Genomic DNA, 12,350 nt, shown 5'->3' on the forward strand with positions numbered 1-12,350 from the left:
GGTTTGAAGATTGTGTTTAATTGATTGGTTGTTTAATTAAGTTGTTGTGTGATTGGTGAAATTAAACAAATAACTTAAAGAATTGATTAAGTGTTTAAAGAAGTTAAGGAATCTTAAAAGAAGTTAAAAAAAGTTTTAAAACCCAATTCACCCCCCTTCTTGGGAAGCTATTCCTAATTTCAATATTAAAGGGGTAAAACATTGGCAGTGGGATGAGGAGTTTGTTTCACCGATTTACTATGAAGGGGTTGTGTGTGGTTTTGTAACCTGTTTGGTTGGGAAGCTTGTGTAGTAACTTGTGTGGTTGCGAGTCCTGTGTGGATGGTATTCCTGTGTGGACGGTATTCCTAGGTGGATGTGAGTCCTATGTGGACTGTATTTTCTATGTGGTTATGGACTTGGTGTGGGTGTGAATGAAGTGTGTGTGTATCCTGTGTGGATGGGTTGTGATATGCGTGTATACGTGGATCTCTATGATATGAATAGAATTGGATGCATGTGAATTTAATTGCATAAGTATATATGGCAAAGTAGTATTCTCCACCCGAGGGTTTGTTGAGAAAGGCGAGTGCCCTGGTAATTTTCTATGGGTACTAGAGCAGAGGGAAGCTACTTGTATGAGCGGGTAATCTTCCCTATTCTCGGAGACTTTTCCTAGATACATAACCCGAGGGCTTATTAAGTAAGGTGAGTGCCCTAACATTAGCATTAGTGTAGAGGGAAGCTACTAGTATGGGCGAGTAAACTTCCTTATTCTTAGGAATTATCACTAAAATATTTATGTTGTGTGTATGTTATCATATGTCAATGGTATAATTGATGATGCGGATTCTTTGGTGCTAATGATATTGAATAATAGATGATTATTTTTGCACGTACTAAACTCTCTGCCACACACTGTTATAGCTTTTTCTTCCTTACTGAGAGGTGTCTCACCCCCGGAGATTTATTATTCTTTTCAAGTCGTTTAGGTGATCGAGCTTAGAAAGCTCCGGGGCGGGGTTTAGTTTTGTGAGTAGTTAAGAACGGATGTATGTATATTTTTATGTTAATTACACTTGGCAGGTTTGGGGCGTTACAATATATATATATAAATCTAGAACTCTAACCTAGGAGAGCTCTACGGACCCATCCAAGTGGTTCCAAATTAGGGGAATGAAAATATTTTCGCTTTCCCATTTACGCATCCTTAGTAATTCTCCAGACAAACTACAAGTGGGAAATTGAACATAAGACCTTAGGATCACCAAACCCAACTTCGCCCCTATCACTTAAGCAAAACCAATTAGGCAACATAGCTCAATATCCTAAATGAATTTGCATGAAATAAAATGTTTTTTTGTCACTATAATACAATTCCATGAAGCCCAATCCTTCATGATGTCTTCCACAACCCCTTTGGTGTCTAAAAATATAGAAACGTCCTACCACCTTATCTTTTTAACTTGCATCAAAGCTTCTTGTATTGCCTAAACTTCCACTTATTTGGCAAAATGTCTCATGCTCTTTATCCTTGAGATTTGCACAAGAATATAGTTCATATATTTTTAATTTTCCATCCATGTTATATCAAGTCATGAACCTTTATTTGGTATATGTGTCACATGTAAGAAGGCTAATTGAGCAAACCTTGAAAGGGCATGGTGCTAATGTCAAATGGGTTTTGGAAGGAAGTAAATATAAATTCAATTAGGGAGATGTCATAAGACATACTTTGAATGTCCTTTTGATATTGTGTATTCCAATGTTTGGCATTTTCAGCTAAGTAGTCAAGGAATGACAGTGCCTGATCTGGTTCCTTTCTAAAGAATTCTCCATTGCACATATTCTGGACAAATTGTTTGCATTCAAAAGTAAGACCTGTATAGAAATAATTGGCTAACCTCCAGGATTCAAACCTGTGATGTGGATAGATATTTATCAGATCCTTGAACCTCTCCCATCAAGCCTTAAAGGTCTTGTCACCCTTCTGCATAAATTGACTGATCTGCTCCTGCAGGTACTAGGTTCTCTAAAAAGAAAAGAATTTGTGTAAGAACTCACGTTGCATATTAGTCCAACTATTAATAGAATTAGGCCTCAACAAGTTAAACTAGATCTTTGCCTTATCCTTCAAAGAAAAAGGAAACAAGCGAAGTTTGATAACTCATCAGTTCCAATAAAGGTGGTGCAGGCCAACTCAAAGTTTGTCAAATGCTGATACGGACTCTCAGAATCTACCCTGTGGAATTGGGGTATCACTGACAACACTCCAGGCTTAATCGTGAAATTAGGCGCGTCATGTGGTAAAGCAATGCAAGGTGTGGTGGTGCGTGTAGGCTGCAAAAAATCCATAAGCGTACGTGGTGTAGGTGTAGCCATATATATATATATATACATATATATATATTTCAAAACACTTTTTTTTTTTGATTTTTTGTTTGTTTTTTTTTTCATGAAGAAAAGCAAAATAAAAGGGAAACACACTAGTTTGAAACTAAATATGGCATTCCCTGGCAACGACGCCAAAAACTTGACTCACTCTAAAAATGAGCAGCGCAAAGGCTATCTCGAGTATAGGAGTTCTATCATATAATATTTAGTCCAAAGGTCAGATTGTCTCCTCAGTGAATGCAATTTAATTCCAAACTTATGTAAAATAAAAAGAAGATAAGAAAACAAATTTTAATGAACATGGTTCAGATTCGAAATCTTGGGGTAAAACTAACGACAAGAGACGGGTACGGTAAATAAACGACAAGAAAATTAACACAACTAATCTTTCTCACTCAATGACTCATCTGCACAATAATATAAACGATAACAAAATTAAATGTGGAACACAATCCTAGTTTAAACATTCAGATAGGAAACAGATCCTACGTTTGAAATTTCGGACAAAAGCTCAAAGATGAAAACTTTATTACTCAACTTAAGCATTCAACCAGGAAATCCTTAATTAAACACCAACTAAAAAAGTGAACTTAAGCCGATCAATAACTTAAACAAAAATTAAACTCAATCCAACACTAGTTTCAAACAAAAATAAATTAACTTAAACTTCAATAACATATTAACAAGACTAAACCCAACGATGAACTCAACACCTTAACAACTTAAATGGAAAATAATAAACTAAAACACAATAATAACTAAGATTTCAAATAAACTAAACTTAAAAATAAATATAACCCAACAAATATTTAAATTCCAAAGAAAAACTATAAATAAAACAAAATTGAAGTTAACAATAATAATAACTTAAACAAAGATTTAAATGCAAGAGAGAGAGAGAGAGAGAGAGAGAGAGAGATTGAAGAGATTAAACAAAACTTTATCTAATAAAAGGTTCTTAAATTAAACAAACTCTCTTAAACAAATATTTAATCCAAGCTTTGAATTGAAATAAACTAAAATCTTAACAATGAAAATAAATTCTTACAATATGAAACAACAACTTATGGACTACAAATTGCACTATGATACAATACCAATCAAGTGTGATAACACTTGTAACACCCCCTTAATATAAATGCTCATAGAACGACTTCCTCATACCACTGCCAACGTTATATGGCGATTATATCTAATACGATATAACGACCTCCTCATACCACTGCCAACGCTATATCACAATTTACATGAACCATAGAACAATACACCATTGCATAACTCATCATCCAAGTACATCAACGCATTCACCACAGTATTCACAATCAAACAATAATCATAGCTGAGCAATATTCACAACCAAGAAGAATTTACAACCCAAATAGTAGCTATAAGCGTACAATGATTATAATCAAGTAGTAATCGCAGCCATTTAATTATGAAAGTTATTTTCATACCACACGGTTATTCCCAAATAAGATATATTTAATTAAAATCATCTTTTGATCCAAAAGTCTAACCATTTAGAAAATTATACCTAAATATATATAATTTTATATACTTGAATTTAACCGATTTAAAATTAATAAAAAGCGGTTATAACGTTTACCCTTTACCTGCTCCTCAGGACTCTGCCTAAAATTGAATAGAAAACGAGACCTTGTATTCCAAAAATCCTAACTTAATTAGTTGAACCCCAGGATATTTAACATTTATCATCTCCTAGGCCCGCACACTCCCAATACTTAATTTAATATTAAAATACCTTACTTACCCTGGTTTTGGAGTGTTGCCCAAGTACTCCAAACTGAAAATCTGCTTCGCCTATGTTGCAGAGAATCTTCCCAAGAACTTCGTGGTAGTTTCTGATCATTGAATCAGGCTAAATATGGGCCGGATTCGAAGAAAATAGGTAGGGAAACCGAAACCTAGAGAAAGAAAATAAGAGAGGAGAGAGAAATTCACGGAAAAGAAGATCCAAGGCCTATTTATAATCAGACCTTCGTCGACGAAGCCAAGAAGTACATTCTTCGACAAGGTCAAAATGTTCATTGACGAAGCGTTTAAAAACCTAAAATTTTCCTGCTCTCAATAATTCCTCGTCGGCGAGATACGTATACTCATTGATGATACCCAGAAGGATGTTCTTCGACGAGGAGAAAAAATTCACCGACGAGTCCCTACTTGATACCCTAGTTAAATTTCTTTTCCCCTTCCTTTTATTTTCCCCCCTTTTCCTTTTATTTATTTTATTTTATTTTTCTTAGTTCGGGTTATTACATTCTCCGCTCCTTAAAAGAATTTCATCCTCAAAATTTGTTAATTTCATATTTTCACAATTTTAAGATCTAGCTAACCACATTCATGTATTTTGATTAATTCTAACATATGCAGCATCAAATTACTCAAAGTCAAACAAGATGATTACTTATGTGAACGTAAACATATTACCTGCACCTTTAGTATTGTCCCCCTCTGCTATACCAAGCATATAAACACGCACCGGGCTACCACCGCCATGAGGCAGCTAGTTGTTCCTCCGATTCGGATCTGAAGCAAGTGCATTGTTCGACGGTTCTCGACACTCCCGGGCTATATGACCATACTTACCACATCTATAGCACATGACACCCCTACTTCGAAATTCTCCCCAATGCCTTTGATTGCATCTAGATGAGTGGGGGTGTGACGAATCACCTTGTCATCCTCGATCATTCCTTTATGGCTTTTAACGCGCAGTATCTCTATCTCCCCTCCAGGACTCCTGTCTAGCATTTGCATGAGGGCTAGGAGACATGAGTCTCTTCCTCCGTTCTGACGCCTCTACACCTCTCTGTAGACTCAACTTTGCAGCGGTGGCTTTATCTACTAGTTCTGTGAAGTCCTGTATTTGCAAACATGCCATGTTTTCATGAATCCTATGATTTAGGCCCCTTTCAAACCATCTCGCCTTTTGATATTCATCTGGGACCATGAAAGGTGAAAAATGGGAAAGTTCTAGGAACCTAGCAGCATACTACTGAACTGTAAGGCTCCCCTGAGTCAAGTTGAAAAATTTATTCGCCTTCGCATTCCTGGTGGTGGCGGGAAAATATCGGTCGTAGAAGACCTGTTTGAAACGACCCCAGGTCATCACTATAGGTACTGCTCACTGCTCTTCCAATAGCTTCACTGCTTGCCACCACCGTTCAGCTTCTCCGGTCAGCTTGAAGGTGGCGAAAAGAACTTTTTGCTCCTCAGTGCAATTCAGCACTGCTAATATTTTCTCCATCTCTTGCACCACAGTCTCAGCCTTGATCGGGGCAGTGCCACCCTAAAAAAATAGAGGGAGGGTTTCAAGCGGGTGAATTGATCAATCATACAACCCTAGTTCACTAGTGGGTAGCTTGATCCCCCAAAATCTCATCTCATCTCTTCCCTGACCTAACGAGCTATACCTCACAACAGTTGGGAGGTTTCAATCTCATCTCCGCTGGAAGCTCCCAACTCATTTCCTCCTTCATCGTCAATGCCTTTACCTCTAGGATCCATCCTGAATATATATAACAACGATAAGTTTAAAATTTCTACATCTTAACATATCTAACATAATCATAAAACAGGTAACCAAATTAATGTTCAGGTCTTCAATTAAACATCCAACACCCAATTATCCACAATCATCTTAACTTTCAAATTCAAATTCCAAGTTTCAATCTCTCTGCTTGGAAACATCACCGTCAATGGATTTACCGTAGTTTTCTGAAACCCTTGACTGATTCAGAAAACCACAGAAGTCCATCAAGGGATTTCTGCCTCCAAGCTATGAAACAAAACTCAAATTCTTATCAATACCTTAATCTACCCGTTCCTTCTCTTATACAACTCAAACCTATACTCTGGTATTAATCCTCATAAAGTCTGCAGAATCTATAACCTAAAGCTCTGATACCACTTGTAACACCCTTTTAATATAAACGCCCATATAACGACCTCCTTATACCATTGCTAACATATATGGCGATTATATCAAGTACGATATAACAACCTTCTCATACCACTGCCAACGCTATATTGTAATTTACATGAACCATAGAACAATACACATCCATTGCATAACCCATCATCCAAGCACATCAACGCATTCACCACAGTATTCACAATCAAATAATAATCACAACTAAGCAATATTCACAACCAAGCAGAATTTACAACCCAAACAGTAGCCACAAGCATACAATGATTATAATCAAGCAATAATCACAACCATTTAATTATGAAAGTTATTTTCATACCACACGGTTTTTCCCAAATAAGATATATTTATTTAAAATCATCTTTTGATCCAAAAGTCTAACCATTCAGAAAATTATACCTTAATATATATAATTTTGTATACTTGAATTTAACCGATTTAAAATTAATAAAAAGTTGCTATAACGTTTTCCCCTTACCTGCTCCTCGAGATTTTGCCTAAAATCGAACAGAAAACGAGACCTTGTATTCCAAAAATCCTAACTTGATTAGTTTAACCCCAGGATATTTAAAATTTATCATCTCCTAGGCCCGCACACTCCCAATACATAATTTAATATTAAAATACCTTACTTACTCTGGTTTTGGAGTGTTGCCCAAGTACTCCAAACTGAAAATTTGCCCTCTGCCTATGTTGCAGAGAATCTTCCTAGGAACCTCATGGTAGTTTCTGATCGTCGAATCAGGCTAAATCCGAGCCTGATTCAAAGAAAATAGGTAGGGAAATCGAAACCTAGAGAGAGAAAATGAGAGAGGATAGAGAAATTCGCGGAAAAGAAGATCCAATGCCTATTTATAACCAGGCCTTCGTCGACGAGACACGTGGGTTCGTCAACAAAGCTAAGAAGTACATTCGTTGATGAGGTCAAAATGTTCATTCGACGAAGTGTTTAAAAAACTCAATTTTCCCTGCTCTTGGAAATTCCTCATCGACGATACACATGTACTCGTCAACGAAACTCAGAAGGATGTTCATCAACGAGGAGAACAAATTCATCGATGAGTCCCTGCGTGATACCCTTGTTAAATTTATTTTCCTCTTCCTTTTATTTTCCCCTTTTTCCTTTTATTTATTTCTTTTATTTTTATGAGTTCGGGTTATTATAACACTAGTGCAATAAACATATCTAAGAACCCCATCTCACACTCACGAACCAAGCACATTGAAATTAGGCATCATTTTATTTTTGATCATGTGCAAAAGGGGGACGTGGCACTTGAGTTTGTGTGAACTGATGAACAATGAGTTGATATTTTCACCAAACCACTTCAAGAGGATAGATTTATCTAAATTAGATGTGAATTAGGCTTATTGCACACTAGGGAAGTTGCCTAAAAATATATGAGTAACAGTGAGACAGGTTCTTCTGAGGGAGAACATGATGTAGTGATGATTAGGCCGCTATAGTGAGGGGGAGCAACAAACTCAATATTTTTGTCTCCAAAACATTTCAAAACTTGTGATACTTATCTAATTTTATGAGAACAACACTGCATCTTACTATCTATAACTCGCTTAATGTTCATGTTTATCTGATGGATGGTAAATATCTGGTATCATGAATTGTTATTGGTTATATTGAATCTATTGATACCATCTGCATGGTTGGTGCAGAATGTGTGCTTGTATGCTATTAGTTATTTAGGAGTTTTGCATGCTATTTTGAATTGAATTCCTTCTGCATGGCTGATGTAGACCTTGCAATTGCATGCTGATTGAATTGAATGCCATCTGCATAGCTAATGCAAACCTTGTGAATGCATGCTAATATTAACTAGGGAATTGCATGGTTAGTTAAATGATCAAATATAGAAACACATGCTGCCTAATTGACTAAAATTATGATTCCATAAGACTCATTTTGAACTCTAAATATTTCAACAAGTCTTATGTAAGATCAAAGTAGTGACCATGTTTAGCATCTTTTTCTTGATCTTAAAATAGCCACTTATACTGTTGTTGTGTACAAAATTGCAATTTTTTCTTCAAACGGCTATAAACCCATTTTTTGTGTAAAAAAGGGGGAGTTTTTCAAGCTAAGGAATTTTTTTCTTAAATGACATTATGCTTAGCTTAGTCTTTTTGTTGATGACAAAAGGGGGAGAAATAACTAAACAAAATTGCAAAATTCATTTTTAACTCCCTGTTTCTTGATTTTAAAATAAAACAAAAGGGGGAGAAATATCTTAGCAAAATTTCAAAATTCATTTTTAATACTCCCTGCTTCTTGATTTTTAAATGGAACAAGTGTCTGAGCAATATTGTCAAGCCTAATTGCATATTGAGCTGAAATTCAAAATCTCCCAACTTGAAATATTTCAATGTCTTCTTTCTAGATATGCTTGAATTACACATCATCATCAAAAAGGGGGAGATTGTTCACTTTTTTAGTCCTATCCTGTTTTGATAATGATAAATCACATGTATTTCATTTGTGCATTTAGTGTATGAACAGATTTATGTTTTAGAAGGCACAAATGGTCATTGCAATGTGGAAGCCATAAGGCTCTTAAAGTTCACATCACACAACTTATTACATGGTAATTTGATGAGCAAAGAGTGAAGACATATATTGTTTCAGTTGTAATGCATTTAGATTAAATTGTATGTGCATGTCTTACTTGATCTGATGAGAAACTCAATAATGACCATAGACTGATCCTAGGAACTCAAACTTTTTATGAAAAACCTTTTACTTAAAAGTTAAACTCATACAAAAGGTTTGAAGTGTTTTTGAAATTCAAAACAAGGCTAAAACTCATTTTTATAAAGGGCTCAGTCGACCAGATCATAAGCTTAGTCGATCGATACTCATGAAATGAAGATCCAACAAACCGGATCAATGGCCCAGCTGACCGAACCACACTAAAAGGAAAATTACCTTTGGGCCGATCAACTGGGCCTCGGGTCAGTCGATCGGAACTCTCAGGTTGAATCAATTTTAAGTAGAAAATGGCCATAAAATTAAAAATTATATTATTATTTAATTCCCAACGGCCATAAAACATTCAAATTTTGAAATTGCCTATAAATATCAAGCCCAAAAGACTTGAAACAACTTTTGCCAATATACTTTCATACTCTTACATATTTGGGCATATTTTACTCATCTTCTCAAAATCAAAAGGCATTTTACTCTCACCTACTCATTCATTTGAAAATCCTTTTTTGAGAGCAAAACCCTAGTTTCTCCAAATATCATTTATTGCAAAAATCTTTGTTGGAGAAATCATTTATTGCATTTAAATATTTGAGCATTTATTAGCATACATATTTACTCACTCAAAGATCATTTACTCTCATCTACTCTCATTTATTTCAAAAATATTTTTGTGATAGAAACCCTAACTCTATTGAGCTTAAATCATATCTTGTGAGAGTGCGTCAAGTTTTTCATTATACAAATTAGCTTTTGAAGAAGCATTTCATTGTACACAAAAACTCTTATTTTCATTTGTATTTGTGGTTCAAGTTTGAACCATGCCAAATGAGAGGATATCGATTGGAGAGGTGGCTCCACTGATAAGGAGTGGTGTAACGGGTGGTTCCACTCGATTGAAGGAGTGTGTATAAGTTGGCTCCACCTTGTTTGAAGGAGTGGATAGTGAAATCCTCAAGCGGTTGTCTTGAGGCGGGGATAGTCGAACCTCGCAAAAGTCACCGTGTTTGCTTTCTCTTTCTGTACACTCTTAAAATTTCTGCAAGTGTATGGTTACATTTATTTTGTTGTGATTATTGTATATGTTTAAAATATTGCCTTGTGATAGTTTGAAAAATCCTAAGATTGAAACATTGTGTGTTTTTAAAAATGGGCAAAAAAGAGTGACCTAGATTTTTAAAAATCTAATTCACTCCCCTCTTGGGATTACACCAAAACTCACAGATTTGTTCTATAAATTGTTTTTCAAATTTAGAACTAAAAATTCTTGGAGACTTGGGCAAGGTAGACTAAATGCCAAAACAAATTGTGGACAAATTAATTACAAGGTTTAGATAGTAAGGAGTGAGTAGGTGTCCAACCTAAATATTTGTGAGAGAATGACTAAGCCTGAGTGGTAAGGGGTCAATATGAAAAATAAGAGATGTACTTTGATTCTAGTGAATTCTCAAGACTTGTACCAATTGACAATATGGGTAGCAAGTTATAAGTGACTCTTAATTAAGGTAGAATAAAAAAAAGAAGAAGAAGAAAGGTTCTTCTTGGAGAGGGGGATATTATGAGGATATGTTCCACATAGTTAGAGGGGAATATAGTCAAGAGGAGGAAATATCTAAAGATGAGATAAACATTGTTAAGAGTACCTTCACCTCTAATATAGGGTAGTGGACCAAAAACACTCCATTACCAAAAACCAAGTACTTTTTAGACCCCTAAAATCCACACCCATTGTAAATATTTTGCTACAAAGTTTAAGACCTCTTACATTCTCAATATATCTATACTATAATTGTTTTACTAGTGAAATAGACCTACAAAGCTCTTAGGGAGTAATTTTAGAAAAAATTCTAACCGAACTATGTGAAAATTGCTACTTGCATATCTCATCTCTTTTCTACTTTAATTTTTGTGTGTCATTAAATTGATTACTTCAACACCCATAGTTAATTTTAATTGAATATGAATAATCAAACTCCCCTAGAGTGGCGAGTGCTCAAAGGTTAAATAGGTATCACATCAAGTATATGTGCACCTTGAAGTAAGATTTTATGGCATTCATACTAAGTGTTAGACTCACTATGTTCAATGCACTCGTTGTTCACTTTTGCGTAGTTGCATGAATTACACATACTACAATACATATATAAAAATATATGTTCACACAATAGATTTCAATTTTGGACGGTTATTACAAATGCTTAGATATTCCCACCAAATTTGTTAATATTTTAATAGTGTTAGACTCCCCATGCTCGCTTTTTCAAGAAAAAAAATTTAGTTTGGAAACACATTCACCACTTATTTTTATTATTTTAAAGGGAAAAAAAACCAAGAGAGTAAAAGCCTAAATGAATACCTAGAAAGATCTCAAAAAAGTCCAAAAGAGGTTTGCATTTTTCAAATATTTCCTATGGTTGATTAATCACAAAAAAATGAGGTTAGGTATTGTTCTAGCCATATGCGGTCTTAGTAGTAAATTGAGGTAATTTTGTGTTTAGTATAATACTAGCTGATGAATATACACCGAAACCTAAATATAAACTAAGCTATATGAAATCCTGATGCTGCTTTTTATTATTAAGAAATAAAAAATGCAATATGAACTTATTAACATGTGTTTGTGCCATCTTTGTGCACCCTCGTATTATAGTGACAATCACCCAAAAAAATCTGAAGAGGTACAAGGGAATTCGATTGGATGAGGCAAATTACTTGTCACTAGTCACCCTAATAATAACTGGAGGTTGGCCTAGGCAAGACAACAAAAGGCAGCTAGGTAAGGTGAACAATTTATTGCCAAGCCGCTTTATGGATGAAAAGAGAAGGTCGCTTAAACAAGACAAGCATTTGTTTCCAAGTATAAAGGAGCGATAAGTGACCACCTAAGTGATAAATGTTCTAAGGATCGCCCAATCATCAAATGACAAGGTAAATAAGCATGGACAAATATGTCAACTATAATAAACTATTTGTCAACTATATTAGTTGGACCTTTAATGTTATGAAACAATCTCAATTTGTAATTAGGTTTTAATTTTTAGAAAGGTCTTCTATTATTAGGATTTAATATTTTTAATTTTGAATTTATACTTGTAACTATAGAATTTATACATGAAATGGTTAATATAAGGATATCAATGCAACTTAACAAACATCATGCAATAGCTTATCACTAAACAAGCCTTAGTGCCTTTTATTCCTCTTAACTCTTTATCTTTTTCTCTCTCACTTTCTTCCCTACTTAGTCTCTTCCCTCTCTATTTCTCTTTACCTCTTCTACTTTAAGTATTTTCACCTCCCTCTTCT

Source organism: Malania oleifera, chromosome 9 (assembly GCF_029873635.1).
Source record: "Malania oleifera isolate guangnan ecotype guangnan chromosome 9, ASM2987363v1, whole genome shotgun sequence".
Lineage (NCBI taxonomy): Eukaryota > Viridiplantae > Streptophyta > Magnoliopsida > Santalales > Ximeniaceae > Malania > Malania oleifera.